Genomic DNA, 19,730 nt, shown 5'->3' on the forward strand with positions numbered 1-19,730 from the left:
ATAGTCTAACTTTCTCACGGAAGTAAGCTGCTTTTACCTCTTCCACTGCAGTCTGTATGTTGGGCTCTGATCCTCAAGATGGATTGTTAAGGATCATCTGTGTTTTTGTATCTCCATCCCATGTTGAAAAAGCCCCCAATGCTTTGACTGGTTCATAGTTCTTAACCGTTCCACCTCCAGCTTGCCTTCCAGTCCTAAATGCAGATAGTGCCCGAGTGCATAATTGCTGAGATCTCATCCTCCTGTGTCACCCTTACCAAGGACAATTGTTCCAGTGGTGCCCTGACGACATAAAGCTACAGCAGGATGTCATCTGACAGGAGGGCTAATCAATTGCCTAGCAAGCAATAGGCTACATTTATCTTGGTATTTAAATGAGTAGCAAGGTAGAGAGGATGCCCAAATTTAGACTAAGATGAAAGAAGTTGGGGCATTTTTTTCAGACTTCTAGACTTGTATGAATGTGCGGTTGATCATAATAGTCTTTTCCTCACCATTGCTTTACTAGTAGGCCTTGGCTAAAATGATGCTGGTAACATGCTATTCATGGTTTTAATATTTCTTCTAACTGAAGCATTACCCTTCCGCTCTCAACTTATCAGCTGACTTAATTAACTCTGGTGTACCATATCCTAAAACAAATGCAGTGAGTAGGGTACCCTGCCACTTGCTTGGCAATAAGACCCATTTGTCTGTGTCCTAATGTAGGTGCTACAATTTAGAGTGTGTTGGCAAATCCGGCATGGGATTTAGAGAAGTATGTGAGGTTGAAAACACAAATTTAGTTTCGAATTTCTAATGAGCTGTGGAGTTTCACAATAACGTAGACTCAATAGTACTGATGTGTTTGTGAGTTATAAAAAGCAATTTGTGTTGTATTGCATATAGTAAATTCACTAACAGTGGACTTTTCCATCTGCAGATTCTACTGAATGACCAGCAGTGGCAGTGTTGCACAACAGACTATTGCTTTATTGCCGAGACTAACCAAAAAAAAAAAAAAAGAAATAAAAACACTGAAGTCTTCAAGCATCCTGCATCATTTTACCAATTTATGTGGTAAGTTAAACTCACAATCATTCCTTTGGGCATTAAAAGACGTTCACAGCATCTGAATTGCTTCACTACTTTCAAGTGGGGTACTCTGAATATCATTTCTGTAAAGATGGAAGTAATGTGGCTCACTTTGTTTTAGTCATGATGGTTAATAAAAGTCTGACTGCCTCCATGGCTAGCAAAACCTGCTTTAGATCCTGGTGCTAGCAATATACCATCTGAGGAAATCACTGCCTTTGAGGCTGGAATATAGTACCTTACGTTAGAGCCATAGTCTAACTTTCTCACGGAAGTAAGCTGCTTTTACCTCTTCCACTGCATGTTGGGCTCTGATCCTCAAGATGGATTGGTAAGGATCATCTGTGTTTTTGTATCTCCATCCCACGTTGAAAAAGCCCCCAATGCTTTGACTGGTTCATAGTTCTTAACAGTTCCACCTCCAGCTTGCCCTCCAGTCCTAAATGCAGATAGTGCCCGAGTGCATAATTGCTGAGATCTCATCCTCCTGTGTCACCCTTGCCAAGGACAATTGTTCCAGTGGTGCCCTGACATCATAAAGCTACAGCAGGATGTCATCTGACAGGAGGGCCAATCAATTGCCTAGCAAGCAATAGGCTACATTTATCTTGGTATTTAAATGAGTAGCAAGGTAGAGAGGATGCCCAAATTAAGACTAAGATGAAAGAAGTTGGGGCATTTTTTTCAGACTTCTAGACTTGTATGAATGTGCGGTTGATCATAATAGTCTTTTCCTCACCATTGCTTTACTAGTAGGCCTTGGCTAAAATGATGCTGGTAACATGCTATTCATGGTTTTAATATTTCTTCTAACTGAAGCATTACCCTTCCGCTCTCAACTTATCAGCTGACTTAATTAACTCTGGTGTACCATATCCTAAAACAAATGCAGTGAGTAGGGTACCCTGCCACTTGCTTGGCAATAAGACCCATTTGTCTGTGTCCTAATGTAGGTGCTACAATTTAGAGTGTGTTGGCAAATCCGGCATGGGATTTAGAGAAGTATGTGAGGTTGAAAACACAAATTTAGTTTCGAATTTCTAATGAGCTGTGGAGTTTCACAATAACGTAGACTCAATAGTACTGATGTGTTTGTGAGTTATAAAAAGCAATTTGTGTTGTATTGCATATAGTAAATTCACTAACAGTGGACTTTTCCATCTGCAGATTATACTGAATGACCAGCAGTGGCAGTGTTGCACAACAGACTATTGCTTTATTGCCGAGACTAACCCAAAAAAAAAAAAAAGAAATAAAAACACTGAAGTCTTCAAGCATCCTGCATCATTTTACCAATTTATGTGGTAAGTTAAACTCACAATCATTCCTTTGGGCATTAAAAGACGTTGCCAGCATCTGAATTGCTTCACTACTTTCAAGTGGGGTACTCTGAATATCATTTCTGTAAAGATGGAAGTAATGTGGCTCACTTTGTTTTAGTCATGATGGTTAATAAAAGTCTGACTGCCTCCATGGCTAGCAAAACCTGCTTTAGATCCTGGTGCTAGCAATATACCATCTGAGGAAATCACTGCCTTTGAGGCTGGAATATAGTACCTTACGTTAGAGCCATAGTCTAACTTTCTCACGGAAGTAAGCTGCTTTTACCTCTTCCACTGCAGTCTGCATGTTGGGCTCTGATCCTCAAGATGGATTGGTAAGGATCATCTGTGTTTTTGTATCTCCATCCCACGTTGAAAAAGCCCCCAATGCTTTGACTGGTTCATAGTTCTTAACAGTTCCACCTCCAGCTTGCCCTCCAGTCCTAAATGCAGATAGTGCCCGAGTGCATAATTGCTGAGATCTCATCCTCCTGTGTCACCCTTGCCAAGGACAATTGTTCCAGTGGTGCCCTGACATCATAAAGCTACAGCAGGATGTCATCTGACAGGAGGGCCAATCAATTGCCTAGCAAGCAATAGGCTACATTTATCTTGGTATTTAAATGAGTAGCAAGGTAGAGAGGATGCCCAAATTAAGACTAAGATGAAAGAAGTTGGGGCATTTTTTTCAGACTTCTAGACTTGTATGAATGTGCGGTTGATCATAATAGTCTTTTCCTCACCATTGCTTTACTAGTAGGCCTTGGCTAAAATGATGCTGGTAACATGCTATTCATGGTTTTAATATTTCTTCTAACTGAAGCATTACCCTTCCGCTCTCAACTTATCAGCTGACTTAATTAACTCTGGTGTACCATATCCTAAAACAAATGCAGTGAGTAGGGTACCCTGCCACTTGCTTGGCAATAAGACCCATTTGTCTGTGTCCTAATGTAGGTGCTACAATTTAGAGTGTGTTGGCAAATCCGGCATGGGATTTAGAGAAGTATGTGAGGTTGAAAACACAAATTTAGTTTCGAATTTCTAATGAGCTGTGGAGTTTCACAATAACGTAGACTCAATAGTACTGATGTGTTTGTGAGTTATAAAAAGCAATTTGTGTTGTATTGCATATAGTAAATTCACTAACAGTGGACTTTTCCATCTGCAGATTCTACTGAATGACCAGCAGTGGCAGTGTTGCACAACAGACTATTGCTTTATTGCCGAGACTAACCAAAAAAAAAAAAAAAGAAATAAAAACACTGAAGTCTTCAAGCATCCTGCATCATTTTACCAATTTATGTGGTAAGTTAAACTCACAATCATTCCTTTGGGCATTAAAAGACGTTCACAGCATCTGAATTGCTTCACTACTTTCAAGTGGGGTACTCTGAATATCATTTCTGTAAAGATGGAAGTAATGTGGCTCACTTTGTTTTAGTCATGATGGTTAATAAAAGTGACTGCCTCCATGGCTACCAAAACCTGCTTTAGATCCTGGTGCTAGCAATATACCATCTGAGGAAATCACTGCCTTTGAGGCTGGAATGTATTACCTTATGTTAGACCCATAGTCTAACTTTCTCACGGAAGTAAGCTGCTTTTACCTCTTCCACTGCAGTCTGTATGTTGGGCTCTGATCCTCAAGATGGATTGGTAAGGATCATCTGTGTTTTTGTATCTCCATCCCATGTTGAAAAAGCCCCCAATGCTTTGACTGGTTCATAGTTCTTAACCGTTCCACCTCCAGCTTGCCTTCCAGTCCTAAATGCAGATAGTGCCCGAGTGCATAATTGCTGAGATCTCATCCTCCTGTGTCACCCTTACCAAGGACAATTGTTCCAGTGGTGCCCTGACATCATAAAGCTACAGCAGGATGTCATCTGACAGGAGGGCTAATCAATTGCCTAGCAAGCAATAGGCTACATTTATCTTGGTATTTAAATGAGTAGCAAGGTAGAGAGGATGCCCAAATTTAGACTAAGATGAAAGAAGTTGGGGCATTTTTTTCAGACTTCTAGACTTGTATGAATGTGCGGTTGATCATAATAGTCTTTTCCTCACCATTGCTTTACTAGTAGGCCTTGGCTAAAATGATGCTGGTAACATGCTATTCATGGTTTTAATATTTCTGCTAACAAGCATTACCCTTCCGCTCTCAACTTATCAGCTGACTTAATTAACTCTGGTGTACCATATCCTAAAACAAATGCAGTGAGTAGGGTACCCTGCCACTTGGCTGGCAATAAGATCCATTTGTCTGTGTCCTAATGTATGTGCTACAATTTAGAGAGTGTTGGCAAATCCGGCATGGGATTTAGAGAAGTATGTGAGGTTGAAAACACAAATTTAGTTTCGAATTTCTAATGAGCTGTGGAGTTTCACAATAACGTAGACTCTATAGTACTGATGTGTTTGTGAGTTATAAAAAGCAATTTGTGTTGTATTGCATATAGTAAATTCACTAACAGTGGACTTTTCCATCTGCAGATTCTACTGAATGACCAGCAGTGGCAGTGTTGCACAACAGACTATTGCTTTATTGCCGAGACTAACCAAAAAAAAAAAAAAAGAAATAAAAACACTGAAGTCTTCAAGCATCCTGCATCATTTTACCAATTTATGTGGTAAGTTAAACTCACAATCATTCCTTTGGGCATTAAAAGACGTTCACAGCATCTGAATTGCTTCACTACTTTCAAGTGGGGTACTCTGAATATCATTTCTGTAAAGATGGAAGTAATGTGGCTCACTTTGTTTTAGTCATGATGGTTAATAAAAGTCTGACTGCCTCCATGGCTACCAAAACCTGCTTTAGATCCTGGTGCTAGCAATATACCATCTGAGGAAATCACTGCCTTTGAGGCTGGAATGTATTACCTTATGTTAGACCCATAGTCTAACTTTCTCACGGAAGTAAGCTGCTTTTACCTCTTCCACTGCAGTCTGTATGTTGGGCTCTGATCCTCAAGATGGATTGGTAAGGATCATCTGTGTTTTTGTATCTCCATCCCATGTTGAAAAAGCCCCCAATGCTTTGACTGGTTCATAGTTCTTAACCGTTCCACCTCCAGCTTGCCTTCCAGTCCTAAATGCAGATAGTGCCCGAGTGCATAATTGCTGAGATCTCATCCTCCTGTGTCACCCTTACCAAGGACAATTGTTCCAGTGGTGCCCTGACATCATAAAGCTACAGCAGGATGTCATCTGACAGGAGGGCTAATCAATTGCCTAGCAAGCAATAGGCTACATTTATCTTGGTATTTAAATGAGTAGCAAGGTAGAGAGGATGCCCAAATTTAGACTAAGATGAAAGAAGTTGGGGCATTTTTTTCAGACTTCTAGACTTGTATGAATGTGCGGTTGATCATAATAGTCTTTTCCTCACCATTGCTTTACTAGTAGGCCTTGGCTAAAATGATGCTGGTAACATGCTATTCATGGTTTTAATATTTCTGCTAACTGAAGCATTACCCTTCCGCTCTCAACTTATCAGCTGACTTAATTAACTCTGGTGTACCATATCCTAAAACAAATGCAGTGAGTAGGGTACCCTGCCACTTGGCTGGCAATAAGATCCATTTGTCTGTGTCCTAATGTATGTGCTACAATTTAGAGAGTGTTGGCAAATCCGGCATGGGATTTAGAGAAGTATGTGAGGTTGAAAACACAAATTTAGTTTCGAATTTCTAATGAGCTGTGGAGTTTCACAATAACGTAGACTCTATAGTACTGATGTGTTTGTGAGTTATAAAAAGCAATTTGTGTTGTATTGCATATAGTAAATTCACTAACAGTGGACTTTTCCATCTGCAGATTCTACTGAATGACCAGCAGTGGCAGTGTTGCACAACAGACTATTGCTTTATTGCCGAGACTAACCAAAAAAAAAAAAAAGAAATAAAAACACTGAAGTCTTCAAGCATCCTGCATCATTTTACCAATTTATGTGGTAAGTTAAACTCACAATCATTCCTTTGGGCATTAAAAGACGTTCACAGCATCTGAATTGCTTCACTACTTTCAAGTGGGGTACTCTGAATATCATTTCTGTAAAGATGGAAGTAATGTGGCTCACTTTGTTTTAGTCATGATGGTTAATAAAAGTCTGACTGCCTCCATGGCTACCAAAACCTGCTTTAGATCCTGGTGCTAGCAATATACCATCTGAGGAAATCACTGCCTTTGAGGCTGGAATGTATTACCTTATGTTAGACCCATAGTCTAACTTTCTCACGGAAGTAAGCTGCTTTTACCTCTTCCACTGCAGTCTGTATGTTGGGCTCTGATCCTCAAGATGGATTGGTAAGGATCATCTGTGTTTTTGTATCTCCATCCCATGTTGAAAAAGCCCCCAATGCTTTGACTGGTTCATAGTTCTTAACCGTTCCACCTCCAGCTTGCCTTCCAGTCCTAAATGCAGATAGTGCCCGAGTGCATAATTGCTGAGATCTCATCCTCCTGTGTCACCCTTACCAAGGACAATTGTTCCAGTGGTGCCCTGACATCATAAAGCTACAGCAGGATGTCATCTGACAGGAGGGCTAATCAATTGCCTAGCAAGCAATAGGCTACATTTATCTTGGTATTTAAATGAGTAGCAAGGTAGAGAGGATGCCCAAATTTAGACTAAGATGAAAGAAGTTGGGGCATTTTTTTCAGACTTCTAGACTTGTATGAATGTGCGGTTGATCATAATAGTCTTTTCCTCACCATTGCTTTACTAGTAGGCCTTGGCTAAAATGATGCTGGTAACATGCTATTCATGGTTTTAATATTTCTGCTAACTGAAGCATTACCCTTCCGCTCTCAACTTATCAGCTGACTTAATTAACTCTGGTGTACCATATCCTAAAACAAATGCAGTGAGTAGGGTACCCTGCCACTTGGCTGGCAATAAGATCCATTTGTCTGTGTCCTAATGTATGTGCTACAATTTAGAGAGTGTTGGCAAATCCGGCATGGGATTTAGAGAAGTATGTGAGGTTGAAAACACAAATTTAGTTTCGAATTTCTAATGAGCTGTGGAGTTTCACAATAACGTAGACTCTATAGTACTGATGTGTTTGTGAGTTATAAAAAGCAATTTGTGTTGTATTGCATATAGTAAATTCACTAACAGTGGACTTTTCCATCTGCAGATTATACTGAATGACCAGCAGTGGCAGTGTTGCACAACAGACTATTGCTTTATTGCCGAGACTAACCCAAAAAAAAAAAAAAGAAATAAAAACACTGAAGTCTTCAAGCATCCTGCATCATTTTACCAATTTATGTGGTAAGTTAAACTCACAATCATTCCTTTGGGCATTAAAAGACGTTCACAGCATCTGAATTGCTTCACTACTTTCAAGTGGGGTACTCTGAATATCATTTCTGTAAAGATGGAAGTAATGTGGCTCACTTTGTTTTAGTCATGATGGTTAATAAAAGTCTGACTGCCTCCATGGCTAGCAAAACCTGCTTTAGATCCTGGTGCTAGCAATATACCATCTGAGGAAATCACTGCCTTTGAGGCTGGAATATAGTACCTTACGTTAGAGCCATAGTCTAACTTTCTCACGGAAGTAAGCTGCTTTTACCTCTTCCACTGCAGTCTGCATGTTGGGCTCTGATCCTCAAGATGGATTGGTAAGGATCATCTGTGTTTTTGTATCTCCATCCCACGTTGAAAAAGCCCCCAATGCTTTGACTGGTTCATAGTTCTTAACAGTTCCACCTCCAGCTTGCCCTCCAGTCCTAAATGCAGATAGTGCCCGAGTGCATAATTGCTGAGATCTCATCCTCCTGTGTCACCCTTGCCAAGGACAATTGTTCCAGTGGTGCCCTGACATCATAAAGCTACAGCAGGATGTCATCTGACAGGAGGGCCAATCAATTGCCTAGCAAGCAATAGGCTACATTTATCTTGGTATTTAAATGAGTAGCAAGGTAGAGAGGATGCCCAAATTTAGACTAAGATGAAAGAAGTTGGGGCATTTTTTTCAGACTTCTAGACTTGTATGAATGTGCGGTTGATCATAATAGTCTTTTCCTCACCATTGCTTTACTAGTAGGCCTTGGCTAAAATGATGCTGGTAACATGCTATTCATGGTTTTAATATTTCTGCTAACTGAAGCATTACCCTTCCGCTCTCAACTTATCAGCTGACTTAATTAACTCTGGTGTACCATATCCTAAAACAAATGCAGTGAGTAGGGTACCCTGCCACTTGCTTGGCAATAAGACCCATTTGTCTGTGTCCTAATGTAGGTGCTACAATTTAGAGTGTGTTTGCAAATCCGGCATGGGATTTAGAGAAGTATGTGAGGTTGAAAACACAAATTTAGTTTCGAATTTCTAATGAGCTGTGGAGTTTCACAATAACGTAGACTCAATAGTACTGATGTGTTTGTGAGTTATAAAAAGCAATTTGTGTTGTATTGCATATAGTAAATTCACTAACAGTGGACTTTTCCATCTGCAGATTCTACTGAATGACCAGCAGTGGCAGTGTTGCACAACAGACTATTGCTTTATTGCTGAGACTAACCAAAAAAAAAAAAAAAGAAATAAAAACACTGAAGTCTTCAAGCATCCTGCATCATTTTACCAATTTATGTGGTAAGTTAAACTCACAATCATTCCTTTGGGCATTAAAAGACGTTCACAGCATCTGAATTGCTTCGCTACTTTCAAGTGGGGTACTCTGAATATCATTTCTGTAAAGATGGAAGTAATGTGGCTCACTTTGTTTTAGTCATGATGGTTAATAAAAGTCTGACTGCCTCCATGGCTAGCAAAACCTGCTTTAGATCCTGGTGCTAGCAATATACCATCTGAGGAAATCACTGCCTTTGAGGCTGGAATGTATTACCTTATGTTAGAGCCATAGTCTAACTTTCTCACTGAAGTAAGCTGCTTTTACCTCTTCCACTGCAGTCTGCATGTTGGGCTCTGATCCTCAAGATGGATTGGTAAGGATCATCTGTGTTTTTGTATCTCCATCCCACGTTGAAAAAGCCCCCAATGCTTTGACTGGTTCATAGTTCTTAACAGTTCCACCTCCCGCTTGCCCTCCAGTCCTAAATGCAGATAGTGCCCGAGTGCATAATTGCTGAGATCTCATCCTCCTGTGTCACCCTTGCCAAGGACAATTGTTCCAGTGGTGCCCTGACATCATAAAGCTACAGCAGGATGTCATCTGACAGGAGGGCCAATCAATTGCCTAGCAAGCAATAGGCTACATTTATCTTGGTATTTAAATGAGTAGCAAGGTAGAGAGGATGCCCAAATTAAGACTAAGATGAAAGAAGTTGGGGCATTTTTTCAGACTTCTAGACTTGTATGAATGTGCGGTTGATCATAATAGTCTTTTCCTCACCATTGCTTTACTAGTAGGCCTTGGCTAAAATGATGCTGGTAACATGCTATTCATGGTTTTAATATTTCTTCTAACTGAAGCATTACCCTTCCGCTCTCAACTTATCAGCTGACTTAATTAACTCTGGTGTACCATATCCTAAAACAAATGCAGTGAGTAGGGTACCCTGCCACTTGCTTGGCAATAAGACCCATTTGTCTGTGTCCTAATGTATGTGCTACAATTTAGAGAGTGTTGGCAAATCCGGCATGGGATTTAGAGAAGTATGTGAGGTTGAAAACACAAATTTAGTTTCGAATTTCTAATGAGCTGTGGAGTTTCACAATAACGTAGACTCTATAGTACTGATGTGTTTGTGAGTTATAAAAAGCAATTTGTGTTGTATTGCATATAGTAAATTCACTAACAGTGGACTTTTCCATCTGCAGATTCTACTGAATGACCAGCAGTGGCAGTGTTGCACAACAGACTATTGCTTTATTGCCGAGACTAACCAAAAAAAAAAAAAAAGAAATAAAAACACTGAAGTCTTCAAGCATCCTGCATCATTTTACCAATTTATGTGGTAAGTTAAACTCACAATCATTCCTTTGGGCATTAAAAGACGTTGCCAGCATCTGAATTGCTTCACTACTTTCAAGTGGGATACTCTGAATATCATTTCTGTAAAGATGGAAGTAATGTGGCTCACTTTGTTTTAGTCATGATGGTTAATAAAAGTCTGACTGCCTCCATGGCTAGCAAAACCTGCTTTAGATCCTGGTGCTAGCAATATACCATCTGAGGAAATCACTGCCTTTGAGGCTGGAATGTATTACCTTATGTTAGTGCCATAGTCTAACTTTCTCACGGAAGTAAGCTGCTTTTACCTCTTCCACTGCAGTCTGTATGTTGGGCTCTGATCCTCAAGATGGATTGTTAAGGATCATCTGTGTTTTTGTATCTCCATCCCATGTTGAAAAAGCCCCCAATGCTTTGACTGGTTCATAGTTCTTAACCGTTCCACCTCCAGCTTGCCTTCCAGTCCTAAATGCAGATAGTGCCCGAGTGCATAATTGCTGAGATCTCATCCTCCTGTGTCACCCTTACCAAGGACAATTGTTCCAGTGGTGCCCTGACGACATAAAGCTACAGCAGGATGTCATCTGACAGGAGGGCTAATCAATTGCCTAGCAAGCAATAGGCTACATTTATCTTGGTATTTAAATGAGTAGCAAGGTAGAGAGGATGCCCAAATTTAGACTAAGATGAAAGAAGTTGGGGCATTTTTTTCAGACTTCTAGACTTGTATGAATGTGCGGTTGATCATAATAGTCTTTTCCTCACCATTGCTTTACTAGTAGGCCTTGGCTAAAATGATGCTGGTAACATGCTATTCATGGTTTTAATATTTCTGCTAACTGAAGCATTACCCTTCCGCTCTCAACTTATCAGCTGACTTAATTAACTCTGGTGTACCATATCCTAAAACAAATGCAGTGAGTAGGGTACCCTGCCACTTGCTTGGCAATAAGACCCATTTGTCTGTGTCCTAATGTAGGTGCTACAATTTAGAGTGTGTTGGCAAATCCGGCATGGGATTTAGAGAAGTATGTGAGGTTGAAAACACAAATTTAGTTTCGAATTTCTAATGAGCTGTGGAGTTTCACAATAACGTAGACTCAATAGTACTGATGTGTTTGTGAGTTATAAAAAGCAATTTGTGTTGTATTGCATATAGTAAATTCACTAACAGTGGACTTTTCCATCTGCAGATTATACTGAATGACCAGCAGTGGCAGTGTTGCACAACAGACTATTGCTTTATTGCCGAGACTAACCCAAAAAAAAAAAAAGAAATAAAAACACTGAAGTCTTCAAGCATCCTGCATCATTTTACCAATTTATGTGGTAAGTTAAACTCACAATCATTCCTTTGGGCATTAAAAGACGTTCACAGCATCTGAATTGCTTCACTACTTTCAAGTGGGGTACTCTGAATATCATTTCTGTAAAGATGGAAGTAATGTGGCTCACTTTGTTTTAGTCATGATGGTTAATAAAAGTCTGACTGCCTCCATGGCTAGCAAAACCTGCTTTAGATCCTGGTGCTAGCAATATACCATCTGAGGAAATCACTGCCTTTGAGGCTGGAATATAGTACCTTACGTTAGAGCCATAGTCTAACTTTCTCACGGAAGTAAGCTGCTTTTACCTCTTCCACTGCAGTCTGCATGTTGGGCTCTGATCCTCAAGATGGATTGGTAAGGATCATCTGTGTTTTTGTATCTCCATCCCACGTTGAAAAAGCCCCCAATGCTTTGACTGGTTCATAGTTCTTAACAGTTCCACCTCCAGCTTGCCCTCCAGTCCTAAATGCAGATAGTGCCCGAGTGCATAATTGCTGAGATCTCATCCTCCTGTGTCACCCTTGCCAAGGACAATTGTTCCAGTGGTGCCCTGACATCATAAAGCTACAGCAGGATGTCATCTGACAGGAGGGCCAATCAATTGCCTAGCAAGCAATAGGCTACATTTATCTTGGTATTTAAATGAGTAGCAAGGTAGAGAGGATGCCCAAATTAAGACTAAGATGAAAGAAGTTGGGGCATTTTTTTCAGACTTCTAGACTTGTATGAATGTGCGGTTGATCATAATAGTCTTTTCCTCACCATTGCTTTACTAGTAGGCCTTGGCTAAAATGATGCTGGTAACATGCTATTCATGGTTTTAATATTTCTTCTAACTGAAGCATTACCCTTCCGCTCTCAACTTATCAGCTGACTTAATTAACTCTGGTGTACCATATCCTAAAACAAATGCAGTGAGTAGGGTACCCTGCCACTTGCTTGGCAATAAGACCCATTTGTCTGTGTCCTAATGTAGGTGCTACAATTTAGAGTGTGTTGGCAAATCCGGCATGGGATTTAGAGAAGTATGTGAGGTTGAAAACACAAATTTAGTTTCGAATTTCTAATGAGCTGTGGAGTTTCACAATAACGTAGACTCAATAGTACTGATGTGTTTGTGAGTTATAAAAAGCAATTTGTGTTGTATTGCATATAGTAAATTCACTAACAGTGGACTTTTCCATCTGCAGATTCTACTGAATGACCAGCAGTGGCAGTGTTGCACAAGAGACTATTGCTTTATTGCCGAGACTAACCAAAAAAAAAAAAAAAGAAATAAAAACACTGAAGTCTTCAAGCATCCTGCATCATTTTACCAATTTATGTGGTAAGTTAAACTCACAATCATTCCTTTGGGCATTAAAAGACGTTCACAGCATCTGAATTAATCACTACTTTCAAGTGGGGTACTCTGAATATCATTTCTGTAAAGATGGAAGTAATGTGGCTCACTTTGTTTTAGTCATGATGGTTAATAAAAGTCTGACTGCCTCCATGGCTACCAAAACCTGCTTTAGATCCTGGTGCTAGCAATATACCATCTGAGGAAATCACTGCCTTTGAGGCTGGAATGTATTACCTTATGTTAGTGCCATAGTCTAACTTTCTCACGGAAGTAAGCTGCTTTTACCTCTTCCACTGCAGTCTGTATGTTGGGCTCTGATCCTCAAGATGGATTGTTAAGGATCATCTGTGTTTTTGTATCTCCATCCCATGTTGAAAAAGCCCCCAATGCTTTGACTGGTTCATAGTTCTTAACCGTTCCACCTCCAGCTTGCCTTCCAGTCCTAAATGCAGATAGTGCCCGAGTGCATAATTGCTGAGATCTCATCCTCCTGTGTCACCCTTACCAAGGACAATTGTTCCAGTGGTGCCCTGACGACATAAAGCTACAGCAGGATGTCATCTGACAGGAGGGCTAATCAATTGCCTAGCAAGCAATAGGCTACATTTATCTTGGTATTTAAATGAGTAGCAAGGTAGAGAGGATGCCCAAATTTAGACTAAGATGAAAGAAGTTGGGGCATTTTTTTCAGACTTCTAGACTTGTATGAATGTGCGGTTGATCATAATAGTCTTTTCCTCACCATTGCTTTACTAGTAGGCCTTGGCTAAAATGATGCTGGTAACATGCTATTCATGGTTTTAATATTTCTGCTAACTGAAGCATTACCCTTCCGCTCTCAACTTATCAGCTGACTTAATTAACTCTGGTGTACCATATCCTAAAACAAATGCAGTGAGTAGGGTACCCTGCCACTTGCTTGGCAATAAGACCCATTTGTCTGTGTCCTAATGTAGGTGCTACAATTTAGAGTGTGTTTGCAAATCCGGCATGGGATTTAGAGAAGTATGTGAGGTTGAAAACACAAATTTAGTTTCGAATTTCTAATGAGCTGTGGAGTTTCACAATAACGTAGACTCAATAGTACTGATGTGTTTGTGAGTTATAAAAAGCAATTTGTGTTGTATTGCATATAGTAAATTCACTAACAGTGGACTTTTCCATCTGCAGATTCTACTGAATGACCAGCAGTGGCAGTGTTGCACAACAGACTATTGCTTTATTGCCGAGACTAACCAAAAAAAAAAAAAAAGAAATAAAAACACTGAAGTCTTCAAGCATCCTGCATCATTTTACCAATTTATGTGGTAAGTTAAACTCACAATCATTCCTTTGGGCATTAAAAGACGTTCACAGCATCTGAATTGCTTCGCTACTTTCAAGTGGGGTACTCTGAATATCATTTCTGTAAAGATGGAAGTAATGTGGCTCACTTTGTTTTAGTCATGATGGTTAATAAAAGTCTGACTGCCTCCATGGCTAGCAAAACCTGCTTTAGATCCTGGTGCTAGCAATATACCATCTGAGGAAATCACTGCCTTTGAGGCTGGAATGTATTACCTTATGTTAGAGCCATAGTCTAACTTTCTCACTGAAGTAAGCTGCTTTTACCTCTTCCACTGCAGTCTGCATGTTGGGCTCTGATCCTCAAGATGGATTGGTAAGGATCATCTGTGTTTTTGTATCTCCATCCCACGTTGAAAAAGCCCCCAATGCTTTGACTGGTTCATAGTTCTTAACAGTTCCACCTCCCGCTTGCCCTCCAGTCCTAAATGCAGATAGTGCCCGAGTGCATAATTGCTGAGATCTCATCCTCCTGTGTCACCCTTGCCAAGGACAATTGTTCCAGTGGTGCCCTGACATCATAAAGCTACAGCAGGATGTCATCTGACAGGAGGGCCAATCAATTGCCTAGCAAGCAATAGGCTACATTTATCTTGGTATTTAAATGAGTAGCAAGGTAGAGAGGATGCCCAAATTAAGACTAAGATGAAAGAAGTTGGGGCATTTTTTCAGACTTCTAGACTTGTATGAATGTGCGGTTGATCATAATAGTCTTTTCCTCACCATTGCTTTACTAGTAGGCCTTGGCTAAAATGATGCTGGTAACATGCTATTCATGGTTTTAATATTTCTTCTAACTGAAGCATTACCCTTCCGCTCTCAACTTATCAGCTGACTTAATTAACTCTGGTGTACCATATCCTAAAACAAATGCAGTGAGTAGGGTACCCTGCCACTTGCTTGGCAATAAGACCCATTTGTCTGTGTCCTAATGTATGTGCTACAATTTAGAGAGTGTTGGCAAATCCGGCATGGGATTTAGAGAAGTATGTGAGGTTGAAAACACAAATTTAGTTTCGAATTTCTAATGAGCTGTGGAGTTTCACAATAACGTAGACTCTATAGTACTGATGTGTTTGTGAGTTATAAAAAGCAATTTGTGTTGTATTGCATATAGTAAATTCACTAACAGTGGACTTTTCCATCTGCAGATTCTACTGAATGACCAGCAGTGGCAGTGTTGCACAACAGACTATTGCTTTATTGCCGAGACTAACCAAAAAAAAAAAAAAAGAAATAAAAACACTGAAGTCTTCAAGCATCCTGCATCATTTTACCAATTTATGTGGTAAGTTAAACTCACAATCATTCCTTTGGGCATTAAAAGACGTTGCCAGCATCTGAATTGCTTCACTACTTTCAAGTGGGGTACTCTGAATATCATTTCTGTAAAGATGGAAGTAATGTGGCTCACTTTGTTTTAGTCATGATGGTTAATAAAAGTCTGACTGCCTCCATGGCTAGCAAAACCTGCTTTAGATCCTGGTGCTAGCAATATACCATCTGAGGAAATCACTGCCTTTGAGGCTGGAATGTATTACCTTATGTTAGTGCCATAGTCTAACTTTCTCACGGAAGTAAGCTGCTTTTACCTCTTCCACTGCAGTCTGTATGTTGGGCTCTGATCCTCAAGATGGATTGTTAAGGATCATCTGTGTTTTTGTATCTCCATCCCACGTTGAAAAAGCCCCCAATGCTTTGACTGGTTCATAGTTCTTAACCGTTCCACCTCCAGCTTGCCTTCCAGTCCTAAATGCAGATAGTGCCCGAGTGCATAATTGCTGAGATCTCATCCTCCTGTGTCACCCTTACCAAGGACAATTGTTCCAGTGGTGCCCTGACGACATAAAGCTACAGCAGGATGTCATCTGACAGGAGGGCTAATCAATTGCCTAGCAAGCAATAGGCTACATTTATCTTGGTATTTAAATGAGTAGCAAGGTAGAGAGGATGCCCAAATTTAGACTAAGATGAAAGAAGTTGGGGCATTTTTTTCAGACTTCTAGACTTGTATGAATGTGCGGTTGATCATAATAGTCTTTTCCTCACCATTGCTTTACTAGTAGGCCTTGGCTAAAATGATGCTGGTAACATGCTATTCATGGTTTTAATATTTCTTCTAACTGAAGCATTACCCTTCCGCTCTCAACTTATCAGCTGACTTAATTAACTCTGGTGTACCATATCCTAAAACAAATGCAGTGAGTAGGGTACACTGCCACTTGCTTGGCAATAAGACCCATTTGTCTGTGTCCTAATGTAGGTGCTACAATTTAGAGTGTGTTGGCAAATCCGGCATGGGATTTAGAGAAGTATGTGAGGTTGAAAACACAAATTTAGTTTCGAATTTCTAATGAGCTGTGGAGTTTCACAATAACGTAGACTCAATAGTACTGATGTGTTTGTGAGTTATAAAAAGCAATTTGTGTTGTATTGCATATAGTAAATTCACTAACAGTGGACTTTTCCATCTGCAGATTCTACTGAATGACCAGCAGTGGCAGTGTTGCACAAGAGACTATTGCTTTATTGCCGAGACTAACCAAAAAAAAAAAAAAAGAAATAAAAACACTGAAGTCTTCAAGCATCCTGCATCATTTTACCAATTTATGTGGTAAGTTAAACTCACAATCATTCCTTTGGGCATTAAAAGACGTTCACAGCATCTGAATTAATCACTACTTTCAAGTGGGGTACTCTGAATATCATTTCTGTAAAGATGGAAGTAATGTGGCTCACTTTGTTTTAGTCATGATGGTTAATAAAAGTCTGACTGCCTCCATGGCTACCAAAACCTGCTTTAGATCCTGGTGCTAGCAATATACCATCTGAGGAAATCACTGCCTTTGAGGCTGGAATGTATTACCTTATGTTAGTGCCATAGTCTAACTTTCTCACGGAAGTAAGCTGCTTTTACCTCTTCCACTGCAGTCTGTATGTTGGGCTCTGATCCTCAAGATGGATTGTTAAGGATCATCTGTGTTTTTGTATCTCCATCCCATGTTGAAAAAGCCCCCAATGCTTTGACTGGTTCATAGTTCTTAACCGTTCCACCTCCAGCTTGCCTTCCAGTCCTAAATGCAGATAGTGCCCGAGTGCATAATTGCTGAGATCTCATCCTCCTGTGTCACCCTTACCAAGGACAATTGTTCCAGTGGTGCCCTGACGACATAAAGCTACAGCAGGATGTCATCTGACAGGAGGGCTAATCAATTGCCTAGCAAGCAATAGGCTACATTTATCTTGGTATTTAAATGAGTAGCAAGGTAGAGAGGATGCCCAAATTTAGACTAAGATGAAAGAAGTTGGGGCATTTTTTTCAGACTTCTAGACTTGTATGAATGTGCGGTTGATCATAATAGTCTTTTCCTCACCATTGCTTTACTAGTAGGCCTTGGCTAAAATGATGCTGGTAACATGCTATTCATGGTTTTAATATTTCTGCTAACTGAAGCATTACCCTTCCGCTCTCAACTTATCAGCTGACTTAATTAACTCTGGTGTACCATATCCTAAAACAAATGCAGTGAGTAGGGTACCCTGCCACTTGCTTGGCAATAAGACCCATTTGTCTGTGTCCTAATGTAGGTGCTACAATTTAGAGTGTGTTTGCAAATCCGGCATGGGATTTAGAGAAGTATGTGAGGTTGAAAACACAAATTTAGTTTCGAATTTCTAATGAGCTGTGGAGTTTCACAATAACGTAGACTCAATAGTACTGATGTGTTTGTGAGTTATAAAAAGCAATTTGTGTTGTATTGCATATAGTAAATTCACTAACAGTGGACTTTTCCATCTGCAGATTCTACTGAATGACCAGCAGTGGCAGTGTTGCACAACAGACTATTGCTTTATTGCTGAGACTAACCAAAAAAAAAAAAAAAGAAATAAAAACACTGAAGTCTTCAAGCATCCTGCATCATTTTACCAATTTATGTGGTAAGTTAAACTCACAATCATTCCTTTGGGCATTAAAAGACGTTCACAGCATCTGAATTGCTTCGCTACTTTCAAGTGGGGTACTCTGAATATCATTTCTGTAAAGATGGAAGTAATGTGGCTCACTTTGTTTTAGTCATGATGGTTAATAAAAGTCTGACTGCCTCCATGGCTAGCAAAACCTGCTTTAGATCCTGGTGCTAGCAATATACCATCTGAGGAAATCACTGCCTTTGAGGCTGGAATGTATTACCTTATGTTAGAGCCATAGTCTAACTTTCTCACTGAAGTAAGCTGCTTTTACCTCTTCCACTGCAGTCTGCATGTTGGGCTCTGATCCTCAAGATGGATTGGTAAGGATCATCTGTGTTTTTGTATCTCCATCCCACGTTGAAAAAGCCCCCAATGCTTTGACTGGTTCATAGTTCTTAACAGTTCCACCTCCCGCTTGCCCTCCAGTCCTAAATGCAGATAGTGCCCGAGTGCATAATTGCTGAGATCTCATCCTCCTGTGTCACCCTTGCCAAGGACAATTGTTCCAGTGGTGCCCTGACATCATAAAGCTACAGCAGGATGTCATCTGACAGGAGGGCCAATCAATTGCCTAGCAAGCAATAGGCTACATTTATCTTGGTATTTAAATGAGTAGCAAGGTAGAGAGGATGCCCAAATTAAGACTAAGATGAAAGAAGTTGGGGCATTTTTTCAGACTTCTAGACTTGTATGAATGTGCGGTTGATCATAATAGTCTTTTCCTCACCATTGCTTTACTAGTAGGCCTTGGCTAAAATGATGCTGGTAACATGCTATTCATGGTTTTAATATTTCTTCTAACTGAAGCATTACCCTTCCGCTCTCAACTTATCAGCTGACTTAATTAACTCTGGTGTACCATATCCTAAAACAAATGCAGTGAGTAGGGTACCCTGCCACTTGCTTGGCAATAAGACCCATTTGTCTGTGTCCTAATGTATGTGCTACAATTTAGAGAGTGTTGGCAAATCCGGCATGGGATTTAGAGAAGTATGTGAGGTTGAAAACACAAATTTAGTTTCGAATTTCTAATGAGCTGTGGAGTTTCACAATAACGTAGACTCTATAGTACTGATGTGTTTGTGAGTTATAAAAAGCAATTTGTGTTGTATTGCATATAGTAAATTCACTAACAGTGGACTTTTCCATCTGCAGATTCTACTGAATGACCAGCAGTGGCAGTGTTGCACAACAGACTATTGCTTTATTGCCGAGACTAACCAAAAAAAAAAAAAAAGAAATAAAAACACTGAAGTCTTCAAGCATCCTGCATCATTTTACCAATTTATGTGGTAAGTTAAACTCACAATCATTCCTTTGGGCATTAAAAGACGTTGCCAGCATCTGAATTGCTTCACTACTTTCAAGTGGGGTACTCTGAATATCATTTCTGTAAAGATGGAAGTAATGTGGCTCA

This window comes from Triturus cristatus, chromosome 2_1 (assembly GCF_964204655.1).
Source record: "Triturus cristatus chromosome 2_1, aTriCri1.1, whole genome shotgun sequence".
NCBI lineage: Eukaryota > Metazoa > Chordata > Amphibia > Caudata > Salamandridae > Triturus > Triturus cristatus.